Here is a 17,987-nt window from a genome sequence, read left to right as displayed (position 1 = left end):
GGAGTAGAAATAAAGTCACATAATCTTGTGAATATTGATTGCATCCACAGAATAACTTGTCTTGATCCAATAAGCAAAGTCTACGAGAGATAAAACTGCTGATTTGTGAGTCAACCTTCCAGCAACTTCCCCTAGGTTTCTGTAAAGCTTCATGTCTTGGGTAGTAAAAATATCTCCAGTTTCTGGTTGCTAATTTCCACCTTATGCCATTTTACAGAAACTGTCATGCATTTGATTATGACTTACTTGGTTGAGTATATTTCAACATTATCACCCTGTCAGTTTTGTTCATTTCTTTTTCTGCATACTTTTAGAGCATTATATGGAAAAGGCTTTACAATTGGAATGGGTTGATTAATATGAACTAGATCTGCTGACCTTATTCATACTCGCTATGACCTATTTTTTGGAATGAAATCTTATTTAGAAGTGCAGGTGTCAATATGTAGCCTACTTATGTTTTGAGGACACAGATTTAACTGATGTCAAATACTTTCTATGACTTGCAACTTTGTGGGAGCAAAGGGTATACAGAATCTCTTAGCAGTTAATCCCTAATAATGTAAATGTGTTGCTGTGTTTTGCAAAATAATGTGTGTGTGAGTATAGTCTGTACAAAACTAACCAAAATAAACTCATTTATACTGTCCTTCAAAGCTGTCATTTAGAAGTTATTCACTGTCAAACAGATTTCATCCTCTCGAACTCAGAAAGATGATTCCAAACACTTGAAAAGTCCTATAATAAATTTTAGGTTAATTATATATTATAACCATCTCAAATTGATCAGTTGCTAGGTTTTTTTCATCCTTGATTTTTTAGATTACTAACTGTTACATTGTTCTGAGGATTTTTGTTTAATTCTGGTTTATAACAAGAAGCATGCTTTGCCTGGGCTTCATTCAAATGACCTTGTGTGTTGTGCACCACATTTGTAACAGGAATGGAAATCAGATATGACGATTCTTGTTAAGACTGACATAAAAGTTGTTTTATTAATAATTGTAATTTTTAACAACAAAAACAGAAAAATAAATTCTGATTTAAATTTTTTTTTGCCCCTTAGGAAAATTAATGGCATTATCCAGTATGCAAGGGTTTCAGACCCATTGGTCACGTACCCTGACATATAGAACAACAGCTTGCAAACATATGAAGACAGTAAAAAATAAATTTAGAAAAAATATATTCTATGTAAAATTTATTTTTATATTGCTAGAAAATATATTGCATTCTCCTATAACACCAGAAAATTAATCTGTTATGTTTAGCTGAATGTACCTGACATGGTCAATTTCCTCTGAGAAGGAAAGAGGCATTGATGAATTCAGCTGCTTTACTCCAGATCTTATGTTGTTCCTGGTCAATCTCTGTCACGAAAGCAGAAGTGCAGAAGATGCCTATATCCTCAGAGGATACTTAAAAATGCTGTAGAAATGTTGAATTGGAACTGGTTTTGATGTCTGACTGTAGAAGACAAGAGAGATATACCACATGTAAACTGACTGCTCCTGTCGTGAACACTTCCATGTTTACTTTTCATTTACCTTCAATTTCTTTTTAGGATCTTACATAGTTCCTGCAATGACAAATGGATAATCTCAGATAGAAAAAGTGCCTGTGTTTCTGTTAACAACAACAACTACAACAAATCCAACCCAAACCCTCCCCAAACTTTCTATATCTGTTAACATTACTATTACTATTCAATCTAAAGCCGATTGAAACTAACGGAAACTAATGGAAAGACTCCCATTGTGGACAGAATTTAAATAAAAAAATAGAAAAGTAAAGGTGACACCCACTTAAACCAGAGTAGCATACATGGAAAAAACATGGAAAGAGAAAGATATTCAGAATAAGCATCCATAAAATAACTAAGCTATTATATGAAATCTAACAAAAGATACAGTTATATTTTTGTTAATCATAGACAACAAAAAATAATAAATCATAAAAATAACATCATGAAAAATGATCAAAATGCAGTTAAACTACAGGAAGAAACCAGTGCTGCCATAGGTATTTTCACTGGATGCTGTTGGATGCATGATTATTGAGACAAGAAAATATATTTTATTCAAAATAAGAGGGAATCAAGTAGGAAAAAAAAAGTACAAATTCTGAGAAGGTAGGCTAAATCAAAAATGCTAAACTTGGTGAAAATAATGTGGTCAGGATCAAAGTTACTTCATATATTCATCTATTTGTTGTGACTGTACGCTGCTTTAACACAAGTACACACTGTTCAGTACAGACAGTAGGCAATAGAAACTACACATGCACCTGGGTAGAGCATATGACTCCTCTGAACCAAACGTAGACCTCATAAATGGCTGCAGTCACGCGTTGAGAGAAGGACCATGAATATTTGGCGAAGAGGAAGAACTATGGCAGTGACAGTACCTAGAAAAACATGCCCAGGAGGAAGATTTTTGAGGACTATATTTGTGAGAAAAGGAAAGTATCTGTAAAGCTTGACAGAGACAAGAACTTTGGGGAATTTTTTGATAGTAGGCTGAAATGGCTCAGTCAGTTTCTGTTATCAATTTGTTTCTTGCCAAATGCTAACCTGTAAACAGAAGTTAAAGAAAAACCTTTGCTCTTTCCCAGACTGTATGGTGGTTATCAAGCACCACATTTCCTGTGACACTGATATATCAGTCAGGATGGCAGGAGTTATGATCATAATTTTAAAGGGCTGTGGTCTGTCATGAGTGATTTTATTTTCCTACATCTATTATTGTCTTCAAATCTTCTTACTAATCAAATGCTGAAATTCTCCATGAAGTTCACAACTTAATGGTCAGCTAGCTGACAGAATTTAACATTTTCTTGCCACCTCATTCCAAGTTAAACAGTCACATTTTTTAATTTTTTCTCCATAAACCATGCCTCTCCAGCCTTCTATTGCTTCTCTCAGAACTTCAATTAGTATGTTCAGCTTTCACTTCTCAGCAATGATCATAGACACATGGGTGCTGAGTTTTAGCATGATCATTTAAAAAGACCACTGTCCTATTTCAGCATACAGTTTATCTAAAAATGCAAACCACAGAACAGCTGGTGTCCTCTCCAGCCTCTCTCTTTTACTCCTCTTTGCTGTATTGCTTTGCAGATGCTACATGTTGTTAACCACAAGTCATTTTTGCTCCTCTAAGGGTTGTGTTTTCATGGAATACTGGTAAGACAATTCAAAAATGAACAAATCAAAGTAATAATACTGCTGTTTAATTACATATCTAATTAAATGTGAAATTAATTTGCAGTTTTGAAATTGACTTTGCAAGCCTTAAAAAAAAAAATGACAAAAACCCAACCCCCCCCCCCCAAAAAACCCCAAACAAAGTAATAAAGCTCTCCAAGAATGACAAATTCTTTTGGTTTTCCTGGTTTACCCAAAGTGTAAGGAGGACTACATATTTGGAAACAGAAATTCATACCTGGAGACAGAAAATCATAACAGCCTCATCAATACTTGAAGTAAGTTCTTTGCTTCCTTATCTTCTTTTGCTCAGGAATATTCTAGGGAATCAGGCTTACCTTACCCTGCAGAAAATGATGCCATTCTGAGTAAGATTGGCTAACAATGGTCACTTAGAATAAGCCATTTTGTTTCAGTTGTGCTGGAACACCGCACAGCAGGGTGGTTGGAATAGATGACATTTAAAGGTCCCTTCCAGCGTAAGCCACCCTACGATTCTGTGTTTAGTGAGAGAAACTGAAGGCAAGGAAAGGGAGGGATCAAGATGATTCAGGGAGGAAAATAGATAGATTAGTCGATAAAAGAAGCTGGATGTGAGTAAATGGGTTGTTGGTTAATTCACTCTTCTGGCTATGCCCTGTGCCTGATCAGTGCAGCCTGTTCTATCCTGTCATTAAACTCCCTTGCTAATTATTTCCCTGGCTTTCTATTCTGTGTGCACATGCGTGCAGGGCAGCCTGGGTGTCAGTAACTGGAGTTGAACTGTGGATCACAGGCTCCCATATGTGTGTGGTGCCAGCAACTGGTATGAGTGAAGGTATTCATGTCCGTGTGCTTACCAGACTGTACCAAGCCCAGCTAGGTGGGGCAAAAGTGAAGTGCCTTGGGAGTCAGCTATGTGTGTGTCTGCAGAAGTCAGATGGCTGAAGGAATGAACTACTAGAGGGATCACAAGATCCAGGCTATCTGCCAAAGAGACTATGGAGTCTGGACGTTGACAAGGAGGCCCATTCTATGCACGTGCCTCTCTGTGCAGGAAGCAGCTGGAGACAAGAGGATTCAAGGGCCTGTCACTGGGTAGACTGAGTGTCTAAGATGAGTTACTAGAGGAATCCACAGTGTCTGTGTGTGTTGGTGTGTAAACAGTGTCTGCATCAGCAGACGGAGTAAGGCTGCAGACTGTGGGGACTTGTATGTTCTGGTGGCATGTACTGGGGTGAGCAAGGATCCAGGGGTCAGCTACTGGATGGACCACATGTCTAAGTCCAACTACAGGAGGGATCCATGTTGTACATACAGATATATTTCGCATTAACAGAACTTCATCCTGATCAGACGGAGAGAGGAACAGGATGAGGCCATTGGTGCAGTTTGTGCTGTGTCTTCTGTCTGCGGTGATCTGTGTAGCAGCCATGTGTAGATGTGTGCTTTATGTGTGCGCCAATGAGAAACCGTCTATCTGAAATTGCCTCCTCCCAGATAATCCATATTCAAATATCACCAGAGAAGATACGTTGCTCAACAGTCTAGAAGACTAAGAAGGAGATTTACTCAAGTTCCTTCCTGTTGCAGGAAAATATTTTTTTGTGTGAGGTCTGAAAGACATCACAAGTGGGTACACAGATACGTAGCCTACTTATTAAACACTCATGTGAGAGACCTGCACTTTGACTCTCATCACCATGCTATGTGTTTTACAGGAACTGGTCATTAGGTAGCAGCTGTACACTTCTAGTGAAATCCTAATTGAATGAAAAATTGTTGGAAAAAAATACGCAAATTTATAGTATTACTTTAAGGACCTGTTTGGAGTATAACTGTATGGGAAGTTCTTCAGTTTTGCCTGTAAAAATAGCTGATCCTGAAGCTTCACCAGAGAGGTACCATAGTTACAGGGAGATGATTGCACATCAAACATTTGCAGCACTCTGTCATGAGAGGAAAAATTAATGAATCTTTATTATTGAAGTAAATTTCTATTGGTTTAACTTGTTACACCAAAGTTCTGTAACGGCCAAAAAGGTAACAGACCATGTATGTAGAACCAAGAATATATTGCTAACACAACTAATGTGTTACCACTTTAATAATCCAAATTATCTGAATATAGAAAAGCCTAATTAATACAGCTTAAACTGTTATACAAAAGCCCAGCCCCTGTCCTTGTACCTACCCCTAATCTTAGGGTCACTGTTTCAGTTTCTGGATCAACTCTGAAATCCTTCTCAAGAAGAATGGGAGTAGGAGAGGGTGGAGACAAGAAGTCACCAACGCCCTGAGTTCTTCACCAGAAGGAGCTGATGGTGGTGGTGGGCTCCTTTCCTCCTCAGTCCTGGGGATTCCCTTGGATTTCATTCTACACATTTTCCCATCCCCACCTGCTCCCTTCCCCCTAACTCCCAGGGAAGGGGTGCAAGCTGCCCCGCATCCCCCCAGTAGCGCCCAGGGGCCGTTTGTCCGTCAGGGACTGGCTGGGGCTGTCAGCCCCCTCCCCGGCGGCACTGGCAGAGCTGGAGCTCAGACAGGCTGGGCAATGGGCACTTGGCCACGGGGCGCCTGGTCAACCCAGCTCAGCCCCGCTCAGGGCACGGGCAGCCCGCACACCCCTGGGACCCGACACAGCCCGATGCCTGCCCCAGCAGTGGCAACACCATATTTACTGGGCTATGAACTCCATTGGGTTTAGGCTATAAGCTGGTTTGAGGCATAAATTGGTTCATGTACCACCTTTCAACTAGCATATATCAAAGTTCATTCTGTATGTGGTATGTATTTGCATTGTTTACCTGTATGTGGCTTTATTCCCTTAAGAGATTTTAAATCCTCTCACAGTAGCAAACTTATTAATAGGAAAATAAGTTAACCTTCTTTAGGGGAATAGAATTACATGTAAAAGAATGGAAGGGTTTTGCAGTTCCTAGAAATTAGGGGGTTTTTTTGGGGGTATTGTGTCTTGAAATGTTAATAAATTAGCTGCCCATTGTTCTACAATGATGAATAGGGTAAGTCAGCTCATGCTATGTTAACATAAACCTGAAACAATACCAGAGAGAGAAATGGAGTCACACTGATTTGGTATCAGGATGAGGACCAAAGTATACAGACAAGATCAGTTACAAGAGTTTAGCTCTGCTAGTAACAATGAATATAAAATTTAAAGGATTAGTAATTGTGTTTTTGTATGTGCACAGTATCTGATATAAATTTACCATGTCAAGTTGTAACTTCATCCGTTATTAATTGTACTGTCAGAACTCTCTAACATAGGTATAGCTAATGCTTTGGATTTGCAGTTTTATGGAAAATCTAAAGTCTGATGTATGTAAATATAAATACAGAAAACAATAATACAGCAAGAAAAACTGACATACATATTAATGGTTTAATATAATTACACTGAAAATATGTTACCATGATTTTAAAAGTAAGGGGGGGGGGGGGGGAAGAGAAATCTTTGTCTGCAGTAATATACCAAATGTCTCATACAGAGGCATTTGATCTGGCAGAAGACAAATGGACATGAGGATTTTAGTTTTTACTGATCCAAGACAAAGATTTCTGACTGCAGGCATAGCAGTCCATTGGTAATTTCACACCATGCTGTGTTTACACATAAATTTCTAGCTTTGCCTCCTTTGACTGTTTTATGAGAATTCTTCCATGTTCTGTCTCACAAATATACATCAAACCAATACACTGAAAAGAGACAGACTATGCAAACTGATTCTGATATTACCTTTTATTACTATGAAGAATAGACACAAGTCGTGTAAACCCACAGAGACTCTTGAAGCTTCCACCATCAGCCAGATGGCTGCATTGCTATTGCTCACTCATCTCTCCTAAAGCACATGCGATCTCAGAGGCTCAAAGATTCAATCACTGTTCCGCAAGTTGTGAATGTCTTGTGGGTGCTTCAGGTTTCTTTGTAGTCTCCCCGAAATAGCTAGCTTTAAAGATAAACCAGGCACATGGCAAATATAAGTAGTGATTTAAATGGTGAAATAGTAATAGGAAAACTATCTGAGCCATCCTAAATGGGAAGAGTACCAGAAGCATTTGTTCTGCTGAGCTACATTACATTCTTGTCACGTTAGACAATGAACGTATTTCTCTGACAAAGGTGTCATTTTGTTGATCTCTATTCAAAACTACCTTAATGTATTTTGAAAGGACATGCAATATTACTTGCTATTAGAACAAGTACTAAGGGGAAAAAAAAAAAAAAAAGACAATTAAAATCATCAATGACAACATCATACTGTGTACACTTCATAGAGAGCTGTGTTCTGGACTGCTAAATCAGTCTGGACTACATTTATTTTATCGTGAGTTTCTCTGTCTCTGAACCTGTTTCTGAAGTAACTGTCAACATCTGCCTCTGCACTCAGGCCCCCTCATTATCCCCAAATAAGCGGTAGCAGGCAGATTCACACACAGAGATAACAGGAGTGCAGCGGCTTTAATACAGAGCTCTGACACGACAACGTTGTCAGAATCCAAATTTAATCAACAGTGCCACCACGTGGTTGTAAAGAACCAGGCGTTAAAGCTCACCCGTAAAAATGATTGAATGACTAAAACCACGTTTGTATTTTGAAACTGATGTCTTACTAACAGAGCAATCGAAGTTACTGTACGTGAGTTGTTAATTTTATCGGAAAAGTAATGCAAATGTCTCCAAAGCAATATGTTGTCTGTTATAAATTTTCTGTAATTACTCACCTGTCTTGAAGACTTAGTAATCCTGAACTTCCAATAAACAACATATCTTTTTTAAGGTTTCAGTACATTCCAGGGAAGGGTTCATAAAACACTCTGAATTTTTAGGAATAATTTTATCCTTCACCAACCTGTTAGCTCTATGCCACTTTTTTTTTTTTTTTTTTTTTTTTTAAAATTTAAGCATACAGGAGATTATTAATGATAATGTTCTTAAAACAACAGCCTCTAATCCAGTAATTTTATTAAGATGACTCTCTGTCTTAGTCACAGAATATTTGCCAGTACTGATTGAAATGATTTTTTTAAGCATACTAAACAACTGCAAGTAATTATTAACTATATATATATGAAAATAGAATTTCTTTTCAAATAATAGAGAATTGTATTATATTTCACACAGACTACAGTCTCCACAGGTAGATTGGAAATGTTCTGTCTCATGTTTTCATATCTAAGATGTATGGCGGCAACAGCAAGATCTCTGAAGAGGAGATAGGAGTGAAGCAGTAGGCTTAGAGAAGCAACAATAAGATGGTTAGAATAAAGGCCACTGACAGTTTTAAATAATCAAAAGTGTCTTTGCAGTCCATCCAGTGCTACTTAATAAAGAATTTGAGAAAGAGGTAAGCTAACATCTGTGCCAATGTACTTAGGCCATGTTGAACCTGACAGCACATTGGAGGATGACACCCATGTGACCATATTTCAGTGGCAAATCATGACTTTTATTCAGTGACATAATTTCCACACATCAGCTACATCTAAATAGTGAAGGCAAATTTTGAATTATATATTCCACAGGTGCACCACACCAAAATCTGTCTGGTCAGCTTGGGCCACAGCTGCATGGTAGAAGATGCTGAGATATTCTTCTGTTAAGTTTCACAGTCACTTTTCCTGACATGCAGGAGCAACAACCGCCACCTTGGTTTTCTGTCTTCTGTCCAAGGTAGCATTTGGCTCTAACATGCTACTGCTATTTAGATAAACCCCACAGTTTGCTAGGAAGCAGCAAGAGCAGGGTCCTCTGCAAGGAAAGGGGAGTGATATGGACTGAGGGCAAGAGCATCAGTCTAACAGAACCTAATGGGAAGGAAGGGCTTCCTTTGCTCAGTCTTTTTGTAGCTCTTTCTTTCAAGGCCAACAGTTGTGGTACCTTTAAGCCACCAGTTGTGCTATCCTTAAGCTGGCCTGGTGGCAGGCAGCCAAACCTCCAGGAGGTGGGATGTGCTCAGGGCCCTGGTACAGTTATCCACACTATGAGCATCTTTATAATGTTGGTATTGAATAGGATCTGTTCAGAATTGTGACACGGTAAAAGTATTTAAGTAAAGGACTTTAATGTGTTAAAAGATCCAGTATTTCTATTTATTTCCTTTCTTCAATGTGTTAAACTAGATAATAACCCAGTTAATAAATTATATAATATCAATCGTGGCACTGTAATTTGTGAGCTGCATGGTATACCACTTCGTGCATATTCAACAAAAAAGGTCCACATTGCATGATTAGATGGAAAGCATACTAACCTAAATCTGTTGCTACCATGACACAACCAACTACAGTTAAGAAAGGGCAGTGTTTTGGTAAGTGAGAGATGCATACAGCCCAGTGTTCTGGTGCCTTGACTTGAAAGAGAGGTGGGGAATGCATAGATACATACAGTACAACCAAACTATTGCCCAGTTAAAAGAGATGGTAGAACCACATGCATTACTTTCATGTAGTCTATGGTAAGCATTCTTAAAACAGAAATATTCTGAAAGCACAGCATGGGGCTAAATAAAATTGTTGTGCATTAAAAAAAAAAAAAAAAAAAAAACACAGAAGTCTCCTTCCATAATTAATTCTTTCTTTACCATAAATCTGGAATGATTCCAAATCATGGGATTATTTTTTTCTGGTCATGGAGCTAGTTATGGGAAATGCATCTATTTATTTCAGAGTGTAATTGGCTTGTACTATTAAGCATTGATCTTAATTAAAAATAAACAAATGACCATATTCTATAAAATTAATAGAAAAAAACTGGAGGTTTTTTTTTTTTAATGTACCTTTTGAGGAGATAAAAAGGTAAAGAAAGACTTTCAGTCTAATTCCCAAATAGCCATAAAAATAAAAAAAAATCCTCCAGTGCTGACACTTCTGTGTATCCTTCAAAAAAGATTGACTTCTGTGAGAGATTGTTTTTGGTCAGGTATCTCAGAGACTACTCTTACCAATTCTCTGAAAACTTGCATAGTGTCTATTCTATTCTTTAAGAAAAAGATGCAAAGCAGAGACAATCTAATGGTCGAAGGGGGTCCAATTTACTACACTTTCACAAGACAGCTCACTCCAAATCCAAAAAGAAACCTGAACAAAATGGTGCTGACAGAAAACTGTTATGCCTCTGCTTCCTGAAATGGAAAATGGCAGGTTATACTAGAAGGCTAGATTCCATTTGCAGCATTCAGGAAAAGCTAAATTGATCCCAAATTAACAGTAAACTGAATACATAGCTGTAGAGAAATGTCCTCTGTATAGGATTTTTTATTTCTTTAAATAACAAAGCAGAGGTCACACTTTTAGTTCATAGCTAGTCTGTGAACAAATTACATAGTAGTCATGGTGGGAAGGATGAGAAACATTTTTCCTTTGACCAAAAAAGGTACTGTATCATCATTTTTTCTTCTAAACATTGTGATACCTTTTCTATTGACAGGACTTTCATCTAAATTGTGAGATTTTCAATTTCTAAGAGACAAACTATTAGCTTATGTACTATGTTTTCTAAAATCAAATCTATGTTCAAAATTATTCACAATAATTAAGGTTTTATTCACTATACCATCCTGCTGGCATTTCCCCTGAATTTGCAAACTTCTGTTTAAGCTAAAGCTATGATGAAAAAGCCCATGAAAATATAGTCAGATCAGCCTTTATGAAGTGACCCCAGAGTTTGACAGTATGTCACTATGTTTTCAGTCTGCACAGTCTATAACTACAAAATGCAAGCAAGTGGTCATATCAAGGCCCATTCACTATTGGGAAAATCTTATATGCCAGGTAATAGCTAACTTACTTGAATGAAGAAATTTTTCAAGAATGTGACTGGCGTTCTCATGGCATAGTCCTAAGCTTTACTCATGAGTATATCCACTCACTAGGAAAAAGAGCTAATATTTATTCCATTTCTTTTGCAAATCTCACTCTGATCCAATCTTCTTTGCTTCCTACAAATATCTCTTTCTGCAATATCTGTTCTAAGGTTTTTCCCATATACATGTAAGCTGTTTGAGGGCGATATCTGATTCCTCTTAATATCTTTAAGTGCCTTCCTATGGCAGCTCAGGTTAAAATAACCCTGCTAATGGCCGTTATTGGCAAAAGCAGTTTCTCTTTTTTGTATGCCTACCACTAGCCCTTGAGTCATTTACTGTTGAAGTCTCAAAATCTGTCTTTGGTATTAGTGTAGAAGGATGAGCTAATTATGTATACTCTACAATCCTTACAGGTCTGTAGCCTTATACTTTCCAATTTCAAAGAAGCTGTATATAGTAGCATACAGAGAGGGCGAAAGCAAGCACAGTACACTCTGTCAGTCCTGGAATATGTGATTTTAAAACGATGAATTGAGAGACTCCCTTCCTCCTCAGCATAACACTACCACATTCCCAGAGCTGCTGACTCAACCTGGCAGTTAATCACTGTAGGCAGCCTGTGATAAAGAACATTTGAGTATCTCTAATAATCATATTTAGGTTTTTTGAACAATGACAACAAATTTCCTTACAAAAAATTAATCAACATGCATATTAAATATGCTCTGATGCATTTTTTGAAATCCATGCATCCTTTCCTTTCAGTTTAGAGTGTTGCTATTAAAACCATGATCACCTGCTCCTCTGACATAGTTAACACATTCGCTCAAAAAGTGGACTTTTTTTTCTTTACAAATATTTTATTTCAAATGTCCTGAATAATCACATTTCAATAAACTAAAAAGAAATATAATCCTGTAAAGCAATCATTAGTGCATCATATGATTTTAACGAAACAGCATAATAAACCTGACCCTAACTGATTATATACACAAATTGTGTTAAATAGGGCTAAATGCAATCTATAATACTTTAACAAAATCAACAATTAAGCATCCTTCCTAAAATCTGAGGGTTCCATGGAAAGTTGCATAGTAACCAAAAGGACTTAAAGTATTTTAGCACAAATCTATACATGCACATTCTCTTAAGCTACTAAGATTTAGATATATCACCAATTATTCTAAAAGAAAGTATTTGTAGAAACAGACATCCAAAGTTCAGATATAAATAAAATTAACCATTGAAATTACATTTTTGTTCTCAGTTATATCCTTTTGATTGCACAAATTATTCAAATTCAAGGATTTCCTGACAATCGCTTTTCATTTAGTTTTAAATTTTGGAAACAGGATAGAGTTTGTGTTATACCAAAATACCACCTGAACTTTGCCTGAAGTTTTCATGTTGAGCTGGAAAATTCCTAAAATGGCTATTGTTCAGCATCTTAGAGTACGTCAAATTGATCCAGTCTGAGCCAGTATGTACCTGTGTTGAGAAATGTGGTGTTATGACATCCAGAATCCCTGAAAAGCCCAGTCTGGTAGACATTCCTGCAGCACCCCAAAGCAGCCATTTGCTCTTTAAAAAAAAGGCTTGCCAAAGTCTTTGAGTTTTAATTTTAATGTAGCAAACCGATGACTTCGCAATTTTCTAAGAAGATACACAGCTTGGGTAAAAGTGCTACTTGTTTTCCTTGTTCTAGCTGATGCCCTTTGGGTAGGCTGCAACCTTCAGACACAGGAGAATTGATTCCCTAGATGCAATTGCGCTTGCTTGAGAGCTCTTCTGACATGTCCCCTGCAAGTCAGACGTCTTCAAAGAGATGAAACTTTGAGAGTAGCAGAGAGCAGGCACACAAGTAGGCTTTAGGCAGAAAAAAAGAAAAACTTTCACTATCTTTGAAATTTTCTTCAACCCAGAAAATCATTGCATTGCTAACAGTGGAAGGCTGGGGGGAAAGAAACAGTGTGTAGTGAAGATTTGTTTATTTCTCTTTTCATATTTTCTCTTATTCTCTCTTTTATTTCTATTTATATTAATTAATATTTTTATTTATTTTAATAAGTCCATTCCTTTAGTTTCTGCTCAGATGAAGATAGATTTCTAGATTCAAAATGGTTTGGGGCATGGTCTTTAAGCAAAAAATTCTGATTGATCCATATTTGGCAGGCAGAGTCAACTTGGAGACTTGTCACAGCTTAACCTGAAATACATAGATCTATGACTTTTTAAGAAGTGTGCACAAATAGCACCTACTTACTCAAAATGCATTGAATTTGTGACTCCTCAGTCACAAAAATAATAAAAAGAGAAAAGTAGATCACTGAACATCCAGAAAATAAAGAGTTCATTAACTACAAAAACATCAATGCTGAAAGAAATGGGAATAAACACGTGGTGCAGATCACAGTTTCATCCACTGTTGCATTTTAATCTGCCTCATACAAAGCATCACCAATGTTCATAAAACAAAAAAAAAAAAAAAAAAAAAGAAATTGTGACCTTTTAGCTTGAGAGGCTGCACTATTACATATTCAGATGTGAATTGGTCAGTTACTTATTTGAAGGTTGGTAACCATGTAAAACACCAGTCATCCAATTTATAAACCCAGATGGGACAATTATGCAAAAATGCTTGGGAAATGCTATGATTAAAGGTTGAGCTAATACGTTAAAGGAATCCATATGGGTTTCATCTCAAGCAGTCAATGTAGAATGATCCTTATAGATACACATACAAGCAACTGGGGTGACCCATGTATCAATTTAAAGTTTATTCACAAACTAAAGTGTGAAATTGACCTTAGTTTTATATGTCATTAAAAAGTGAATTTTCACTCCTAATAGACAGTCTGCTGTCAGCTATATCATGTAATACAAAGTTTCATTTTTATCAAAGTTCTAATATGGATCTAATGTGAAACTGTATGAACTGATGTAAAGTTTTTTTTTTTTTAAAAGAAGTTCTAGTATAAAATGCTTAGTGATGTTGAACTATAATGTCTATAAACCTATTTAATTTCCAAATTAGAGATGAATTCTCAACTACTCTTCAACTTCCTATAAAATAGTATAGATATATCTTTATTAAAAAAACAAAAACCAAAACAAAATAACAACAACAAAAAAAAAAAAAACCAAACCAAAACAAACCAAGACAACCTCTTCCTTGCCCCTACATCAGAAGTCATAATGTACTCCAGGAATTAAACTGTGAAGCTAAGACTCAAAAGGATCGATGCCAATGAGCAACTAGGAAAAAACAGAAGATGAGTAAATCCAACGAAAGAATTAAAACACTTTGGCATAAAATGCCAAAAATTACTATTATAGCAGAGAATGAAATCAGCTGAAGTGTAAAGAAGCACCATAGAAAATGCATACAGAGCAGATGAGCTGTGTAAGCAAATACATAGCTTCTGATAATACTTGTAAAAAACATCATGCTGGGGTGCTACAATATGCCACTAAGATTATTGAAGGCTGGAGAGGATTATATGAAATACTAGACATTTTTAGAAAAAAGGACTGCCAAAATATCATTACCAGCAAAGTACTGGGAAAATGTTACCATATCTGGAGTTTATAGCTGTCACAGGGGAATTGAGAGGTGGAGTCTCAAGAACAGAACTACATCACTCAGTGACATAAAATGTCAAAATGATTAAGCAAGGTATACACAGCAGGGAGGCTACAGTTTCTGTTGCAAGGTTTCTCTTCTATGCCACTCCCACATGGTATGCAGAGCTCAAACAGGGCCCCACAGTCCACGTGTGAGCCAGGGCAAAAGGACACTCACTTCCAACACTTTGGCACGTGTTGATCTGGGCTGACAGTGCAGCACCTAAATGTCACAGTTTCACCATGAGCTCAGACTCCCTTACAAAATCTATGGATAAGCATGTGCACCCCAAGAGGTTATTGTGTTCACTACTACCTGCTTTCTGAGTAAGTTGGCATAAGACACCAATGACCTCCTTGGTCAGATGAACCCAGGCCAATCTCTTTCAGTTGCTACATATCTAAAGCCAACTAGTGATTTTTACCTGGGCTACTATCACTGCATAGACTTCATTAACCTCTCCCCCCCTCACTTTACTGCAAAGATGAAAACTTTTAATGGTTCATCTGTGCCTCATGAGGTGTGCTCCATTAGCAGTCGTGCAGGCAGGCTTCGCACTCAGAAGTGCTTTAACGGGCAGCACTCGCAGGAAGCCAGCAGAAGCATCTCTGAGCCAAAAGACCCACAGGGCCGGTTTGGGCTGGGGAAGGGACGCAGGGACGCTCTGGAAAGCCCTGGCCAAGCCCAGACCATTCATTCAGATTTGTACTGGTTTTGGTTGGGTAGTTTTTTCAGCACAAATCCAAACCACAGCCCCATACTAGCTGCTATGAAAAATATTAACTCTATCCCAACCAAAACCAGCACAAGCTTATTTCCAGGCTGTGACTGCAGGGGTAGCCGTGGCTTCAAGGTGCCCCCCAAATGTCCAATCCTGGCATGTGACCGATGAGAGTGCAGACGGTCCCCTGGGCAGTGCCACTCACTGTTTCCCTTCTCTCTGCTCTCCGCTCCCCATGGTGAGGACAAGCACAGCAACCTGCCCGGACAGGAGGGCCCCCACCACTGCAGTGGTGCTCTGCCATGGCAGAGTTTCCCTCTGGAAAGCGACAAGGACCTTTGCTGGGCTCTGCAGGGGCCCATGTGGAGCCCTAATTACCTTCCAGAGTGCCCTGGGGCCTTATACAGGCTTTGCTGGGGCCCGTTGGAGGTCCCCGCTGCTCTCCAGAGGTCCCCCCATTCTGAAAAATATAAAAGTCTAAACCAAATCCCTGTAAAGTACTAATTCACTTCTGCAGATATTCTGGAGGGTCATATAAGCTATGTTTATTATAACCCATTGTTTCTGTGCTTTTTAGCTCCCAACACCCCCATCTAGATCCTCTTCATCTCCCTCCAAAATAGCATTATCATGAGCATTAAGCAAGACAACCCATCACCCTCAGTGTAGGGAATATTTACATAAATGACAGAATGGGATGGTTCGTTCTGCTCTTTATTATTACTTTGACAAAACAATATCAGAAGCAATGTCTATCCACATATCAGTTTTTAAGGACACTTACAGAATCCACAAAATAGTATATATTTTACAAATTTTTTTAGTGTAAAACTTTATGCTCTATATTAGAAATAACGTACATTGTGTTTTGCATACTCTGCCAATAGAAGTATTATGTCAATGAAATACTTATATAGTAAGAATCAGTTATGCAAACTAATTAGAAGAAGTGAAAAGAAATATTTATATATTGTTCGGTAGGTCTTGACTTCATAAACAGAGACTATAGTATGCATATTTCAGATTACTAGTGCATGGAAAGACCTAGGTGTGTAAGAGGAAAGTGAATCAGGTTTGCTAATTAAGCAATAATGGGGGACAGCAAAGGGACTGCACAAAAGCTGGTCCTGCAAGAGAACTGCACTGACTTAAAATCAATGGAGTATTGTACTTTTAAACATATTTCTAAAAATGGATCTAATGTTAAGTTTTATGTGAACCTTTGATAAAATCTATGAAGGTATAATCTTTCTGATACTATTATTATTAGGCTTACCTAATTTTATTTATTATTAGCTGAGATTCTTAAAAATAAATAAAAGTAAAATAATGCTGCTTTATATACACAGATATTAAGCAACTTGAGTAATTTCTGTAAGACTTTTTTTTTAATATTATTATATAGACACATTATTAGATACAAAGAGAATTATTTACCAGTTCTTTCTAAAGGAACTGAAAAAACCCCACATAAATAGCAGTATAATCCATAAGGGTTAAAATATCCTTTTTTATTTATTTAATCTCAGTGTTTGTTTCATGTGTTTATGTCATGGAGAAAGAAAGAAAAAATATAAGACAGCATGTTCTTGGTCTAAAAATATTTATTAAATATTATTAAAATTTGAGTTTTTAAACTGCCTGATATATAACTTATGGGCTTGCATTTGAAATCCTGACAAATAAATAGTTCAATACAAGATAACAGGCATTTAGATTTAGATCCAGACTTTTGTTTTGACCCTCTAAAGGCATATATAGCCTGTCAAAAATATTGATCTGTAACAGAGTAAAGTTTCTGAGCCATTTCCCCTTCAGTTACTTCAATGATGTTTCAATTCAGGGTTTTGATTAATATCTACCACTCGTATCAAACACTAAAAGATCCAGTAAGTTTAAGGCTTTTCATCTTCAGTCACACTGAGTACTCCTAATTGCTTTGAAATATTATATGAGTGTTTATGTTACTTTAAATGAACCGAAAGGATTGTTGTAAGTTTCAAAGTCCATATATAAAAAAGATCTTTAGACATCCCCATAACTGTGACAGCGTGGTGGTGGTGGTGGTGGTGGTTCATACACAGGGCTCACCTGTTCCATCACCCTAGGCACAAATGCTTGAAGCTCTCTGTTACAAGCCATCGTAATTACTAATATACAGTGCAAACAGGTGGGGCCAATTTACTCTAAAAATAGAAGCCAGCATAAGAGACAAGGAAGTGTTAAAAAGAAGAAAAAAAAAAAAAAAAAAAAAGAGAGAGCACAACAATAATAATGAAAAAAGTATGTATTTCATTTAAGTTTAATCTGTGTGGTATTACTGTTCATAAAAGTGACAAATCAACAAATAAGAGATTGTAGATTCCTGTCTCAAGTATCCAACTGTTTGTGCTGAACCTTTTGTTCAATCCAAAGCTAAACCATGTTGTCCTGTATGGGTTGTATGAATTGTGCAAATTATTTTTGTAATGATTATGCTTTATAATAACTTCTTTCTTTCACAGTAATAGTAGTTAAAACATAAAGTAGATGAAGTCTCATTGTCAGTTACATTTTCAGTGAATCCTGGATAAATAAGTACTGGTACAACTAAACCTAATCACATCATGAATAAATTACTCTTGAAAT

Source organism: Balearica regulorum, chromosome 1 (genome assembly GCF_011004875.1).
Source record: "Balearica regulorum gibbericeps isolate bBalReg1 chromosome 1, bBalReg1.pri, whole genome shotgun sequence".
In the NCBI taxonomy this organism is placed as follows: Eukaryota; Metazoa; Chordata; class Aves; order Gruiformes; family Gruidae; genus Balearica; species Balearica regulorum.
This window is presented reverse-complemented; position numbering follows the sequence as displayed.